The 16,023-nt window shown below is 41.3% G+C and overlaps 1 protein-coding gene and 1 long non-coding RNA gene across 8 annotated transcripts in view; one reads left to right on the top strand and one right to left on the bottom strand.

The window, feature by feature from the left end:
• DLGAP4 (DLG associated protein 4) overlaps window positions 1-16,023 on the bottom strand; it is a 222,315-nt gene that overhangs the window by 40,505 nt on the left and 165,787 nt on the right. The window contains exon 1 of one of the 7 annotated variants that reach the window (XM_012553344.3): window positions 3,087-4,839. The exons of the other annotated variants lie outside the window; for them this stretch is intronic. The gene's annotated coding sequence lies outside the window, so the exon portion shown is untranslated. Of the gene's footprint in view, window positions 1-3,086; window positions 4,840-16,023 lie in introns of those variants that run through there. 7 annotated transcript variants of the gene reach the window in all.
• On the top strand, window positions 17-9,057 carry LOC116421709. Its single transcript, XR_004232197.1, has 4 exons — window positions 17-172; window positions 2,659-2,847; window positions 7,869-8,082; window positions 8,628-9,057. It is a non-coding gene; the product is annotated as an uncharacterized LOC116421709 (long non-coding RNA).

Genomic DNA, 16,023 nt, shown 5'->3' with positions numbered 1-16,023 from the left:
GTAATGAGGGCCAACTCTCAGCCTGGTCTAAAGACTGAAGCTTGAGCAATAGTTTGTGCATTCATAAGCAGGATCAAGGGGTCAAACTCTATTGGAATCTGAGAGCAGAGCTGGAGCTTTACACAAGTGGAATGGCCTGACATAAAAGGAAGTGAGCTCCCCTTCCATGAAGGTATTCATGCAGAACCTAGTTGACTTTGTTAAGGATGCAGTAGAGGGCATTCTTTTTTATGTACAGATAGGACAAGTTGCTGCCAGAAGTTCTTGGCAACTCTGATATCCTAGAAGTGAAGGTACTTGCTTGAGCCAAAGACAATAAATCAATGATTTATCAAATGGTTTGACCAGGAATATAATCTAATATGGAGGTTGCTTTTCATTGTGTAGACTCTGAATTAGAATAGAGAATGACTGAGGGGGAAGTACTTTCACAGACTGCTTCAAATTTTGTTCATTAAAAAGAATCACTTTGGAAATATTTTACTCCATTGAGCATACATAGCTTTGGAGTGGGGCCATGGAAATACCCTATCTTTTTATCTCTAAATATGATGATCATTATAGAGGCAGCTCCACTACATAGTGGGGAGAGCGATGGATTCAAAAGACCCGAGTTCAAATTGTGCCTCTAAAACTTAACTACACGACACTGAACAAGTCATGGCTGCTGTTTTTTTTTTTTTCTTATCTATAAAATGGGGCCAGTAATATCTGAAACACTTCACTGGATGGTGGAATCAAATAGGCCAACACTTTGCAAACTGGAAAGCACTATATAAACATGAGCTACCAGTACAATGTTAATCAATATTTTATATCTTCCCACTAAAAAATCATCTTTGCTATTTGTGGAGTAATGGCTAGTGTGCTAGGCAATGCAGTCCAGAAAAAACCTAAGCATTTATATAGTGCTTGCTCATGTGTTAGGCACTTTCCTATGAATATGAAAATGCAATCTATACTATATACCTTTAATACCAGATTGCCCCAAGATAGGGAGGGCACTATTCCTGACTATTTAAGCATGAGCAAGAGTAATTAGAGAAGGAGAATTTATTACTTATATCAAGGCAACATATTCCACTATAGGAAAGCTCTAAGTATTAGGAAACTCTTCCTTATACTGGCTGAAACTGGCCTTTTTCCCCATTCCATAGCACTTAAAAAAATAAGGTCTGTCTCACTGTCAAATTTAATCATGTAATGTGGACAAGAATAATGTCATTTATACAGTATTTTAAAATTTACGAAATACTTTAAATCCATGACTTCATTTGAACCTCATAAAAATCATTTTGAACCTCAAAAAAAAATAGAGATGAGTTCACTGAGGCTCAAATAAGCTAAGTGACTTGTCTATGACCTCCTAAATTAGTAAATATATCAAGAGGGAGGATTTGAATCTGGGTCTGCCCAATTTCAAGTCTTGAATTTTACTTATGTTAAACACTACACTATGCTGCTTTTCACTAAAGCAACTAGTGCCCAGTTTTTTTTTTTCCCCTCTCTCCCTTCCTCTCTCTCTCCAGAGTAATGTCTTTCTGTCCCCAAACCAACAAGTTAGAAGCTAGTGTAGCTTTCCAGGCTCTAGAATTATGTTATGTGAATCACTGATTTGTCTAATTCTAAGTCTTGGACTTTATTCATGCTATTCATTATACAGTGGTGTCAAATCCTAATAGAAACAAACGTGCTCAACCACTCATTAAGATCCCTAGACTGTAATACTGACTTAGAAACAGACACATTAAGATCATTTATGTTCCACTGTATTTTTATTTATTTTATTAACTATTTCCCAATTACATATTAATCTGATTCAGCAAGCCCTGGGTAGGGCCAGTGTTTGACACTGGACAGCCCCAACTCCTTGGTTTTTGTTGCTGCTGTTGTCGAGTTGCTCAGGCGCGTCCAACTTTCTGTGACCAAGATCTCATAGCTAATAAATAGCAGAGTTACAGGCATCAAACTATAAATCCAGTGCGGGCCACTGTACTACATTGTCTCAAGACAAATTAGAGATTTGCAAGAATGAAATCACAAACCAGAGCTGGATGGGACCCCAGATATCAGCCAATCTAGCCCCCCCCCCCCATTTTATGAGGCCAGGAAACCAAGTCATTTAGGAATAGGATTTGTTCCAAAGCCACATGAAAAATGAGTGGTAGAACCAGGAATAAGATCCAGGCTTCAGCTTCCAGGACAGTGATCTTTCTATCATTCCCACACTTTCTAATTATTACTCCCCACTGAGAAGAACAGAGGGATGTGCATTGAGGTGATAACCTGATTATTCTGGGATACCTAAAGGAGGATTTCTTGCTCAGACACAACAAGAGTGCAATGCCCTTGAAGCTCCTTCCATGCACCTCCTAGAATCTAGGATTCTGTCACCAATCCCCAAGTGGTCCCAGGATTAGGCTGAAATGGGGAGCCTGTCTGAAGTTACTCTCTGGCAAGGTCTGAATGGCTGAGTAAACTCCAGGGAATGGCTGGTACCTGAGCCAGCTGGGGAAAATCCGGCGCCAACTCATATAGGGAACTTACAACAGACTCTGGCAACCCTGGGAGTTTCCTTAGAAAAGGAACAGAGAAAAATGGAAACTGCAGAAGAGAAAAGCTGCTTAAATAATAGCTACCCGAAAACTTAATCCTCAGGTAAAACAAGTCTTATGATCCTTGCCAAAAGAGGAGAAAGTCCCACAAAAGATGGATATCTAACCTGACTAGGAAAGCTGCCTGTCTGCTGTTTGAGAAGAAATTGGCTGGGATGAAAAGAGCTTTGCATATGGAGCCAAAGAGCTTTGGATCTGAATCCTGGTCTCTGCAACTCATGTGACCTTGAGGGTATGTCATTTCCCTGTGGCCTTCAGTTCTCTCAATCACAAAATGAGAGGATTCAACCAGTTTCTCTAGAGAAAACCCTCAGTTAAGCTGTAGCCAAAACTTTGTGGGAGACATGATCACCAAGGTCCTTTCTAGCTTTACATAGCATGATCCCCCAAAGGTTGGGGCTAAAGTGATACCAGCAAGGAAAAATTGGGTAGGGGAGGGTCGGACCTGTTAGGGATAAAATGGCATCTTACCTTTGGGGAGGGGAGATCAGAGACCCAGGCTCCATGTGAGGCTCCCACAGCCCCCACCAGCACTGTCAGACAAAGGCATAAGGTAGTCTAGCTGGGCTGAGGTTTAAAAGGCCTGCCAGGCAAGCCGCCCACACCTGTGCCCTCCTGGCAGCCACACCTTTAGCCAGTCTCCCAAGCACATTTAACCATCAGGTTGCCAGACTGCCTGGCTTCCCAACCCTGGGAACAAGGCAGCACCTGTTTCCACCAGAGTCTCTGGACAGGCAAACCACCCCACCCATTTAAGACTATCCTCAGAGGGACCAAACCCAGGAGCCTGAGCCCCAACCCCAGAACCGGATACAAAGCAGTCTGAGCCAGCTGGGGCGGGGCCAGGATACTTCCTCCAGGGCCACCTACTTTCGATTTTGTTAAAGGCTCGGGGCTGGGGAGATGCTGACTCAAGAAAGCGGCCTCCTACAAGGGACCCTGGGTGCCCTGTCTCCTTGTCTTCCCCCATTCCCCTTCTGGGCTCTTCAGCTGACTTCGGCCCAGCTGGCTATACTTACCAAATATAATGAGCTTTTAGACCTTTCTTTCACTACTCTTGGCCCAATCCCTCCCCTCCAACATTCCCCCAGGATTCTTCTCAGAACCACCCTGTTCCAACATTTAACAAACACTAAGCTCTTCCTTTCCCCCAATGTAACCCCAAATCAGAATCTAGAAGGAGCTTACCATCTAGTTGGAAAAACACGGCTTTCTTTCACTAAGCTAAAGAGTAACAATTCATTTATGTGAACTGCACATTATTATATTAAACTATTCTAACAGCTTCCTAATTGGGCTCCCATTCACTGTTCTATTTCTTCTGTCATCTGACTCTACTAAAATCTTCCTAATGTATTCAAAACTTTTATCTGTTCTTTACTGATACCAAATAAAGCAGCTGAGCCCTTAGTTCTGCATTACCAACTCACTGCCTATTGGCCATTTCAAACTGGATGCCCCATAAGTACCTCCAGTTCAACTTGTCCAAATGAGAATTTGTTATTTTCATTCCAGACCCAGACCTCTTCTTAATTCCCCATTTCTGCCCAGAGCATCATCATCCTTCCAGTCTCTCAGCCACGATTGGGACATCCGTGGTAATCTTGACTCTTCTCTCACTCATCTGATCAGCTGACAGATCTTGTTTTTCCTATCCCCATAACATCACTGGCAACTGGTGCCTTCTCTTTACTCACACAACTACTTCTAAGAGTGCAGACCATCCTCTCTCGTCTAGTTCTTATAATTGGTCTCCCTACCTCAACTAAAAAACTACCCTCCACATGACCACCAAAATTGTTTCCCCCAACGTGAAGGTCTGATATGTCACTGTTGTATTCAACCTCCACTGGTGTTCCATGAACTTGATCAAAAATACCTCTGGCATAAAAACTCCTTTACAATCTGGTCCCAATCCACAGGGACAGATCAAATTAGCCTCCTGACAGTTCATTCCATTTCCTCTAGCCTTCACTGGCTTGTTCTTTGTGCTGAAAATACACTTTCTCCATCATCTCAGCCTTCTGGAATTCCTTTTTTCTTTCAAGCCTCAAATGCCACAAAGAATCAGATATTGAGAAGATGCCCATTAATTAGAGAATGACTAAACAAGCTGTGATGAGATTGTTGGAATACTGTAATGCTATTAAATGAAAAGACTTTAGAAAAACCTGAGAAGACTGATGGGAGTAAAAACAGGAGAACACTGTACAGAACAGCAATATTTTTACTATCAACAGTTGAAGATTTAGCTATTCTGATCAATATAATGATTCAAAACAATTATAAATGTCTCATAAGAAAAAAATGCTCTAGAGAGAGAACCAATGAATTCTGGATACAGAATGAAGCAAATACATATACACATAAATGTATTTTTTCATTTTCATTCTTTGCAACATAGGTAAAATGGAAATGTTTTACATGACTTTATATGTACAAAGAGTGTTATTCTGTTTGCCTTCTCAGGGGGTGGAGGATGGGCTGAAGGGAGGGAGAAAATTTAGAACTCAAAATTAAAAAAAATATATATTAAAAACCCCAAAAATCCTAAAAAGAAAAAACCCTTAAGTACTACCTTCTATACAAAAGTCCTTTTCTGGTATCACCAACTACTACTACTAGCACCTTCCCCCCCTATCATTTTGTAGTTACATGGACAGTACAGTTTTCCCCATTGGAATATAAGCTCCCTGAAAGTAAGGACTATTTCTATCTTTCTAAATTTTATTGTCAAACACAGTACCTCAAACATGGAGGACACTTAATATCTGAATGCTGAATGATATAGATTAGTGATCCTGGCATTCAAGGACTTCTATAATCTAACTCCAAATTGAACCTATGACTATTTATTCTAGTTTAAGACAAATTGAACTATTCTCTTATCCCTGTTCTGTATTCTCTTCTCTCTAGCTCTAGTACAGTGTTAGGTGAGTGAGTTTTTATTCAGTTTCAGCTAATTCAGTCCCTCCCTTAAAAAAAATAGCTTTTTATTTTCACAATTTTTGCAAGAATAGTTTTTAACATTCACCCTTGCAAAACCTTGTGTTCCAAATTTTTCTTCCTTCCTTCCTCCTTTCCCTAGACAGCAAGCAATCCAATATATGTTAAACATGTACAATTCTTCTATACATATTTCCACATTACCATGCTACACAAGAAAAATCAGATCAAAAAGGAGGAAAAATGAGAAAATAAATAGCAAGCAAACAAACAATAAAAAGTGAAAATACTATGCTGTGATATACATTCAGTCCCCATAGCCCTCTCTCCGGATGCAGATGGCTTTCTCCATCACAAGTCTAGAATTGGTCTGAATCACTTCATTGTTGAAAAGAGCCACTTCCATCAGAACTGATCATCACACAATCTTGTTGTTACTATTTACAATGTTCTCTTGGTTCTGTTTATTTCACTCAGCATCAGTTCATGTAAGTCTTTCCAGGCCTTTCTGAAATCATCCTGCTGGTCATTTCTTATAGAACAATATATAGCAGAGATTCCAAACATGGTCGCCATGTGAGCACCCTCTGTCCACTGGACCCTCTGTCCAGTGCCCTCTTTATCTCTACCTTCACCTATCTCCTACTTCTAAACTCAATAATAAACCTCTTTTATTAGTCTAAAAAAAAAAAAAAAAGAACAATATATAGAATATAGAACAATAATATTCCATAACACTTATATACTATAACTTTTTCAGCCATTTCTCGACTGTTGGGCATCCACTCAATTTCCAGTTCCTTGTCACTACAAAAAAAGCTGCTACAGACATTTTTGCACATGTGGGTCCTATTCCCTCCTTTATGATCTCTTTGGGATACCAACCCAGTAGAGATACTGCTGGATCAAAGGACATACACAGTTTGATAGCCTTTTGTCACTCCCTTTCTTAAAGTTATTTACTTTTCTCCTCCAATTAGATGGTTCACTAATGGGGACAAAGTCTGTCATTTATCCTTGTATTTTTGGCCTGGAGCCCAGGGCCTTGAACATTATAGGTGTTTAATGAAAGCTGGTGGAAAGTTCAGTCAAGGAAACCCAGGTTTGGAGGACAGTGTGATTTGCATAAAAAACAACACAAGGCGAGGTATGATTTAAAGCACTGAAGGAACATCACTGCAGACCAGGAGCAGCCTGGACTAGGAGAGTATAAGGAGACTGGAAGGGGAAAAGGGAGGTGTAGATATGGAGGGAGATGGGGAAGAGGGTAGGACTTAGAGGGAAAGTACTTCAGGCAAAGACAGCAGTGGCAGAAGAACTCAGACTGGATACTATGCTTATTAATCATCACTGAGTCCTAAGACTCTATATGAAATCTGATCTGCAAATTTAGGGTGGGATAATGCAAATAATTACTGCAGATTGGAGAGCCAGGATAGCGACCCAGCTCTGTCCTAATTGTATGACCTTGAGGAGTTCTTTCTCCTTGTTGAATACTAGTTTCTTCATCCATTGGGAAGAAGATCTACCATTGGGTAGATAACCTCTACCTGTTCAACTTAACAACCTCCACTGCAGTGCCCTCCTGGCTGAGGGTGAACTAATTATTAAAACAATAACAAAAAACCCTTCTAATAAGATGTAGCTCCCTGAGTTCTGGAACTGTTGGGGAAGGGGTAACAGGCTTGGTTTTTTTTGACCCTAGAAAACAGAGAATCCAGGCCAACTGTAAGGAATGGCAGGAATGACTTTTACACTACTTAGCTGTTTGGAGAACAGATAGCTTTCCCGGGGGGGGGGGGGGGGGGGGGGGAGGGAAAGGGGAATAATGAACTTATTATCAAAATCTTCAGGTTGACATTTGAAGTCCTCTGCAATCTGGTTCCCATCTACCTTCCTAGTCTGATTTCACATTACTCTCCCCCTCATTTACTCTGCTCCAGTTCCAATCAAGTTATTCTGTTGTCTGTACCCATACACAACATCCTGTCTTCCTCCTTGGGGCCTGTGGAAAAAGTCAATGGTCCCTCTCCATCTGGAATGAACATCCTTCTCATCTACACAGGATTCCATCAAAGCATAGCTCAGGTGCCACCTTCTACATGAGGCCTTTTCTGACTTCTACCTCTCCACTTCACCCCTCCCCCACCAGCAGACTCTTTAGAAATGACTTTATAGTTACTGGTATACCTACTGTTTCCCACCTCATTTTAAGATCCTTGAGGGTGGGGGATTTTCTCTTTTCTCTTGTAAACCCAGCACTAAATAACTGCATTTAAAAATATTTGTTGAATTGAATTTTGGCAGAAAGCAGATAACTTCCTGTCAGGGAAAGCAAAGAGATCTCTGAAGGATCCTTTTCAGCTCAGAGATTCTATGTGCACTGGATCATTTAAAGGAAATGGAAAATGATGTTTCATCCCCAATTGAGAGCTGGTCACACTTCAGTCTATCCCCCTGGAATTAGAAGGGTGCCTACTGACTCTTCACACGATACCGGCACAGAGGAAAGCAGCTTTTGGTGGGTAAACCAGTGGTCTAGCAAGCCGGAAATGCTTACTGGCGGGGAGCTGTTATCCTAGTCGAGACACCAACTGTGGTCATATTAACTCTGGGCAAGTCACTTCCTGTTTCTGTGGGCATTAGTTTCCTCCTTATTAAATTGGGGATGATATTTTTTTGGGGAGGATTAATGAAAAAGATTGAGAAAATGCCATCCAAAACAATTGTTACTAAATCTGCTGTTTAGAAAAACATTAGCTTCCACATTTCTTCAGAGAAGCAGTTTTTGATCAGCCCCTCTCTGAAGCACAGAACACAGAATGTCAGAGCTGGGGAGGGATGTTGTGGACCTTAGAACACAGGATATCAGAGCTGAAGGAGAGTAAATGAGGGAGAGAGTAGTGTGAAATCAGAAGGTAGATGGGAACCAGATGATAGAGGACTTTAAATGTCAACCTGAAGATTTTCTGTGATAGGGGTGGGAGGGTAGGGGGGTGGAAACTTAGAACAAAGAATGTCAAACCCAGAGGGATCTCAGAGATTATCAAATGTCCCATTTTACAGATACGGCAACAAGGTCCAAGGAAGGACTTCAAAGTCAAGGAAATTCAGAACTAGAAGAGACTTTCAGGATTATCAGGTTTATTAACACATATGTGAATGAGAATTATGAAATAATAAAGGAATTCATAACCCCATTGAGATAGGAGGGAATGGACCTCTCTGAAAGTCTGGTGATACCTATGGATCCCTTCTCAGAATATTTTAAAATGCAAAAATAAAATACATGGCATCCCAAAGGAAACTTTTATTAAAATAGTTACAGAAATAAACATACTATATATCTATATAAATAACATTATAGATATGTATTTAATGTTCATGGATTCTAACTTTAATACCTCCAGATTCAGCCTTCTCCTGTAGATCTTTGGTCATAGAGATCACCCTCCTCCTCTCAAGCTGCCCTTCCACTTTTAAATGGCTTCTTTTATGTTAGGCTAAAATCTGTCTTCTACTATTTAGTTCTGTTCTTCCCAATTCCAGGCAGAATGATCCCTTCTTCTATGTAACGGCAGTTGAAATATTTGAACACAGTGATTATGACATCCCTTACCCCCCAAGCCTTCTCTTCTCTGACCTATCTAATGTCACACAGTGAATTAATGGCAGAGCAGACCTAGAAGCCAGATTTCCTAATTCCCAGGGCTGGTTTCTTTCAAGTGTCTAACTCTAATACCGCCTAACACTTAATAAGGTACACTGTCATGTGATTGCTATCATTATGTAACCTAGAAGAGAAAAGAGAAACAAAACGGAAACAATTTTCTCCTTGACCTTGTACAAGTTTTTTTTGGTACCTGGACCTCACATTCCTGTCAAATGTGAGGGATGGAATAGTACACCTGCCTCCTAAGACCCTATCAGTTCTGACAATCTCCAAATATGAGATTTGTATTCTTTACTTTGACCTGTGAAGTTTCCTGGTCTTTAAGCAGGAATTCATTGGTATAAACTCAATCACAAGCACCCTCAAAGAAAGGCAAAGCCATTATTAGTAAAGGTTGAGGCCTTAGCTAAAGGCTGTTGCAGCATATAAGCTGCATCTAGACATTTGTAAGAGGCTTAGGTTGTCTGCCTTGATGCCTCAAAGCACTCCCCACCCCAAGTTACCAAATGCTGTTGATTTATCTTTTCATCAGTTCCCTCCTTTCCATACCCATGGCCTCTGAAGAACATCTCTCCCCTCCTGATTGTACTCTGGGTCACCAGTCTAGTTCCTTCTAATGCATCCCCAAAAGCCTGCCTTTAACAGTCAGGAGGCCTCTAAAGACCACCTACCCCAACATTTGTCATTTCTAAGATGAGGAAATCTAGAGGGGGAGAGATTTCCAGGGCACTGAGTAAGGAGGTTTCCTCTCAATTCCAGAAGTTTTTATCAGCAGTGTACTTTTTTTTTTTTTTTTTTTTTTGCAAGGGGAAGGAGAGAAAGAGAGGCAACCTGGGTTAAGTGACTTGCCTGGGGTAACCCAGCTGGTAAGTGTCTGAGGCAGAATTTAAACTCGGGTCCTTCTGATTCCAGGGCCAGTGCTGTATCCTCTGCTCCATCTAGCTTCCCTGCAGTGTACATTTTAATAGTACACAAATATGAGCTGAAAGAAATCGCAGAGACCATCCAATCCAATTTATATCTTATCAGGAAACCCTCTCTACAAAACAGATCCCTGGGAAGCAATCACTGAATATCTTCTTGGAAGCCTTCATGGTTGGGGAGATGACAATGTCTCTGTGGTAACCCATTCTCCCTGTTGAGTTCAACTAATCCTTAGATAGCCTGGTCTTGTTCCCTCACCATCAGAGTCATCTTCCTCTGGACTCTCTTTTCTAGCTTGTACATGTCCTTCCTAAAAGGTGACACTAGGAACCTCAACTCTCTGAATGGGACAAGGGACTGGAGAGGTGGGAGAGGGGAAGCCAGGGGACAACCAAACTCCTTTTAAACTTTGGTCACTGTGCCTCTATTAACATAGGAGACAATTATGCTACCTTTGGGGGGAAGCCATGTATCTAGTTGATACATATTGAGATTGATTCTATATGGTCTGATACTTTATAACATCGTGGCTTTACATGGGAAGATTTCACATTAGGGACTGAGCAATCAACTACCTGCCAGCTGGAAAGCTGTTGTGAGGATCAGATGAGATGACATAAGCATAAAGCTCCTAGAAATGTGAGCTATTATACAATGGGGTTATTTCATAGGAGAAGGCTCCACTTTTGCTTTTAAAAGCAGAGCTATTCCTTTTTGTTGTGGCAAGAAACTAGAAACAAAGTAGATGCTTGTTGATTGGGGAATGTCAAAAACAGACTTTGGTACAAAAACATAAGAGAACATTATAAAAACAATGGATTAAAAATACAGAAAATGGGAAGACCTTTATAAAGTAATATAAAACGAAGTAAGCAGAATGTGGGAAACAATTTTACGCTACAAAAAACTACAGAGAGAACACAAAAAATTTAAATGCAAAGAACACCTCTCCCTGTTCCCAAAGATGAATACTATACAACATTTAAGTCTATCCCAGGAATTGAGAAGATATACTCCAACCTTCTTAGTAAAGATGGGGGGACTACAGGTGTGGAATACTGCAAATGCTGTCAGTTGATATGTTGGTTAGTTTTACTAAACTGCTTTTTTTTCATTCTTTGTTAAGAGGGACGACTGGAGAGGAGAGGGATTTGTTCAGAGATAACATAAAAGCAAAACATTAATTAAAAAACCTCTCCCCACAAAAAGACAAAAACTAGTGCTCATGCTTGTGGTACTTGAAATCACATTTACAACTGACCACTTGTTATCCCTGGAGAACCCAGGATCACAGACTCTTCATCGTCAGGCTTCAGAAGGCTTGTGGAGCCACGAGTTACTCATAGAAGAATCACACCCTGCTTTTAAAACCCCCATCCAGTGTCAGCATGCTTGGGGGCGGGGGACCTCAGCACTAGATCATTCATTTAAGTAACTGGCAAGAACAGGGAGGGGACAATAAGAGAAGGCCAGAAAGGTGGGGTGGAATCCAGATGGCAGAGGGCCTACTTCTTGGGTAAGCGTTCCCTTACCCAAGATTTAAACTGAGTAATCCTTTGTCAGGGATGTTGTAGGGGGAATTCTTGCTTAGGCATGAATTGGATGAAATGCTCTCTGAGGCCCCTTCCTTGTAAGCCTGAGCTTTGAGGACCAAGTACATTATAGTTTATAATGCTGATCCTTTTAGGTCACTCAGATCCTATTCCCCCAGATTTATTAAAGGAGCTGGCCTGATCTATTAAGTTTGTTAAGCTCTCTTCTGGCTTTAACATCGTACAACACAACATGAAAGAGGTGGAAAAGATCTTAAGAGATAAATGACTTCAAAACCTTTGTATTACAGATGAGGAAACTGAGGTCTAAAGAGCTGTGAGGGACTTGTCCAAGGCTAAATAGCAAACTGTGACCAAAGCCAGCAGTCATTATTTTGAGTATCTCACCAGTGATTCATTTCTTTGCCCTTCCCTTTTTATCCCTCTTCCATTCCATTTCCAAGGCCTCCTCCTAGTCCAAGCCTGGTCCCATGGAAGGAAATGAATATGAAGTTAGAGGTTGTAGGTTCAAATTCTCCTTCCAGTACTTAGTACTTGTTTTGACAGTGAGCAAGTTATTTCATGAAAGCTGCATGATATCCTCATCTGTAAAAATGGAGAGTCAGAGCTGGGGAGATGGGGGGGATTGGATAAAGAGTTCTTAAAGTTCTTTTGGATCATGGATCCTTTTGTCAGCCTTAGAATAATGTTTTAAATGCATAAAATAAGATGCATAGAATTACAAAGGAATCCAATTATATTTAAATTACTACCTAATTTTTTTTTTTGGCTGAGACAATTGAGGTTAAGTGACTTGCCCAGGGTCACACAGCCAGGAAGTGTTAAGTATCTGAGACCAGATTTGAACTTAGCTCCTCCTGACTTCAGGGCTGGTGCTCTATCTACTACACCAACTAGCTGCCCCTTACCTAAATATTTTTTAGAAGTATACAAACTGCAGGTTAAGAACCACTGATCTGGACCAAACCTCCTCTTAGAACAAACCTAAAAATGGAAGTGACTTATGTCATACATGAAAGCAAGCAACACAAGTCATACAAATATGAACTCATCTCCCCAGTCCAGAGTCAGAGTTCCTTCCTTGCACTGCGTCCCTTCCTGATCCCTGGAACCTAAGAAATAAAAGCTCCTTCCTCAGAGCAGCCTTCACTAATCTTCCCAACCCTGGTGTGCCAATCTCTCTCATACTTTCACAGCTAGCATACCCATTACTGGTTATTTGTATCGTGTCCATTAAATATAATGCCCTGCAAACAGTCCCTTAGACCAATTTCCTCAAGTGCTGGCGAGGGCTGATAAAGCATTTTCCCCTCAAACATTATCCCATGCTGAGCCCTCTCTGCACACAATCAGCAATGAGTATAGGCTTGCTGAAGAGAGTCCTATTCTTCTCTACCAGTAGTAGGGTATGCAGTCCCTCAATTTCCCCCAAGAATCCTTGAAAAGGCATCACCCAGAAAGACCCCAAACTCTGTCCACTGTCAAGTTTCATGAGGTTAGATGGGGTCATTGGGAGCCTCTGGCAGCTGAAGCCTAAGAAGCGGCAGAGGCCGGCCAGGGCCAGCTGGTCATGAGCGCTTCCTGGAAGCTGGGAGGGAGCCTGGGCGGACTCCTCAGCACAGCTGCAAGCCAGATCATGTTTCCCCTAGAAGTGCCAGGGATGCTCAGGGCCCATAACTGACCCCAGAAGCTGGGAACGGGAACACTAGCAGAACCTTTAGAAGCGCTCCTGATCATTGGGAAGCCAGATGAGATGATGTGGAAGGAACAGTGTAGACTTGCTGCACTTTGGAGTCTGTCCCAGCTTCTGATGAAAACACCTCTCTGTGGCATTCCAAGCCCTCTACAATCTGGTATCCCCTAGTCATTCTTCTCTCCTATGATTAACCTACAACCAATCTGCAAATGTAGGGAGGCAGGTTGGTATAATGGAGAGTGCTAAATACAGAGACGGGAAGATAATAACTACCTGTATGACCACGGGTAAGTTGCTTAACTTCTCTGGGCCTGTTTCCTCATCTCTAAAATGAGGGGTAGGAACAGACTAAATGGCCCCTGAGGTCCTTTCCAGTTCTCAATCTGTGGTTTTATGATTCTACTCACTTCTGCCTTTGCTTACGCTGTTCCTTATGTCTAGAATACCCTTCTTTTGCCTATTGAATTCTGACCCATTCTTTCATGTCCAATTCAAATGCTATCACTTCTGGAAATCCTCCTCTGCTCAGTTCCCTGAAGTCTTCTCATCTACAAAAATGAGAGGGTGCTTCTTCCCCTTCTCTGGATTAGATGGTCTCTTTGGTCCCTTCCAACTCTGTGTGTCTTTTATTTTTGTAATGCTTTCATATCTTTCTAATGTGCTTACTCAAATAATTCCATGTATTTTGTTTACTACTGTTTGCATCGTATTCCTTTTCAAGCCTATGAGTTTCCAGAGGGCAGGAATAGTGTTTCATATAAACTCTGCATCTTCAGAGGCCTCTAGCACAGTGCCACTAAACCTTGTAATGTTCATTTTGGTATTCAATCACAGTCTGTCTCCCAGAGATTTTTAATTATAAGTCTGGTTGCCCCAGTTGAACCAGACGGTCCTGGACAGCAGGGAGCAGATCTCCTCCCTTGCACAGAACTGGAAAGCCAATAAGGATGCCTGCTTTACAAGTATGTTCACACAGAACAAAGTTTGTCCTTTGAATTAAACTGATCAGTTTCCACAACAAAAGGAGACGCTATTTTTTAGGGAGAAGGGCTTCCATTCAGCTTCGGTTGTTTAGTCAAGTCGTGTTAGACTCTGCATGACCCCATTTGGGATTTTCTTGGCAAAGGTACTGGAGTGGTTTGCCATTTCCTTCTCCAGCTCATTTTACAGATGAGGAAACTTGAGGCAAACGGGGGTGAAGGGACTTGCTCAGGGTCACATGTCTAATAAATGTCTGAGGCTGGATTGGAACTCAGGAAGATGAGCATTCCTTTCTCCAGAATTTTCATTCTATCCCCTATAATACCTACTTGACCTAAGCTGCTTATACTCTAAAGAAAGTGATTCTTTCAAGAGATTACAGGTTCAATCCTTGTCCTGACTTTCTAGCTATGGGAGTATATACCTCTGGCCTTCAAATTTCTACTTAGGTTAGGTAAGTGATTTATTAATAAATGTTTACTGATTGACTTATCTCCATTCCCTAATCTATACTATCAACGGAAGCCTAAGAACCCTCTGGCATCTCATGACTAAGATATCTGCAGACCTTCCTTGCAATTAAGGGAAGAAGTCCGAAAAGAATGGGTTCCCCTCCCCCATGAAGATAAACGAATAGTAAAGGCACTTAGCATTTCCTGTATACTTCAGAGTAGAGCACATAATCTCAGAGAATGCCAGTGAGGGAAGGGACATGAGGGTCAGAGAGGGCTGTAGTCTTGACCAAGGTCACACAGCAAGTTAAAGAAAAAGGACTAGAACTTAGAATTTCTGACTTCTAGTTTGGGATTTTATTGAGAGCCAAGAAATTATGGTCTGATGATTAGGTTTTAATTACTTCTTGTGTCTATGACCCTTCTTGAAAATGGCTCATCCAGATAAATGTGCCACATGAGACTGCCTTTCCAGATTTCTTTGAAATCCTGGGGTACCATACATATATTAAAAGAGATGCATCTATACAACAAAATATTTGGAACCTGTGTATTTAACTTTTGACTACTACATCCTGGCAGGAGCTCATTCAAGAGAGCACCAATCTAGAGTGGGCCATTGGGGTAGGCAGGTAGAGAGAGGGAGTTAAATGATTTGCCCAAGAACACATAGGTAATTAAGTGTCTGAGGCAGTGCCTTTAATCTAGAGACAGTGTTCTTTCTACAAAGACAATGGGATTTTTTCTTTCTAGATTTCCTAGAATAATTTCTTCAACTCTGGAACTAGTCTGCTTTCTTCTGCTGCTCTAAAAGTGACCAAAAATTTAGTAAGTGCACAAGCTAGGCAGAGGCCTGGCTCAAGGCAGAATCCCTGTTCTACTTAGTCACCTCTTTCCAGTATTAAATTAAAAATCTTCTGGGATTCACAAATTCAAATTCCTTTGCCTGGCTCTTTATAATTTGGTGCTATCAATTCAATTAGATCCAACAAGCATGTATTAAATGTTTCCTTTATGCAAGGCAACTTATTTTTCTGGCCTCTCCCATTCTCCCCCTTGATTCACATTATGTTGTACCTTAACTAGACTCATGTCTGTCGCTCCTGAACATGTCCTGCAGCTCCATTTTTGTTGCCTTTACCCACTTTATTTCCTATTTCTGGAAGGTCTTCCCTCAGCCTTA

This window comes from Sarcophilus harrisii, chromosome 2 (genome assembly GCF_902635505.1).
Source record: "Sarcophilus harrisii chromosome 2, mSarHar1.11, whole genome shotgun sequence".
Classification (NCBI taxonomy): Eukaryota; Metazoa; Chordata; class Mammalia; order Dasyuromorphia; family Dasyuridae; genus Sarcophilus; species Sarcophilus harrisii.
This window is presented reverse-complemented; position numbering and strand designations above follow the sequence as displayed.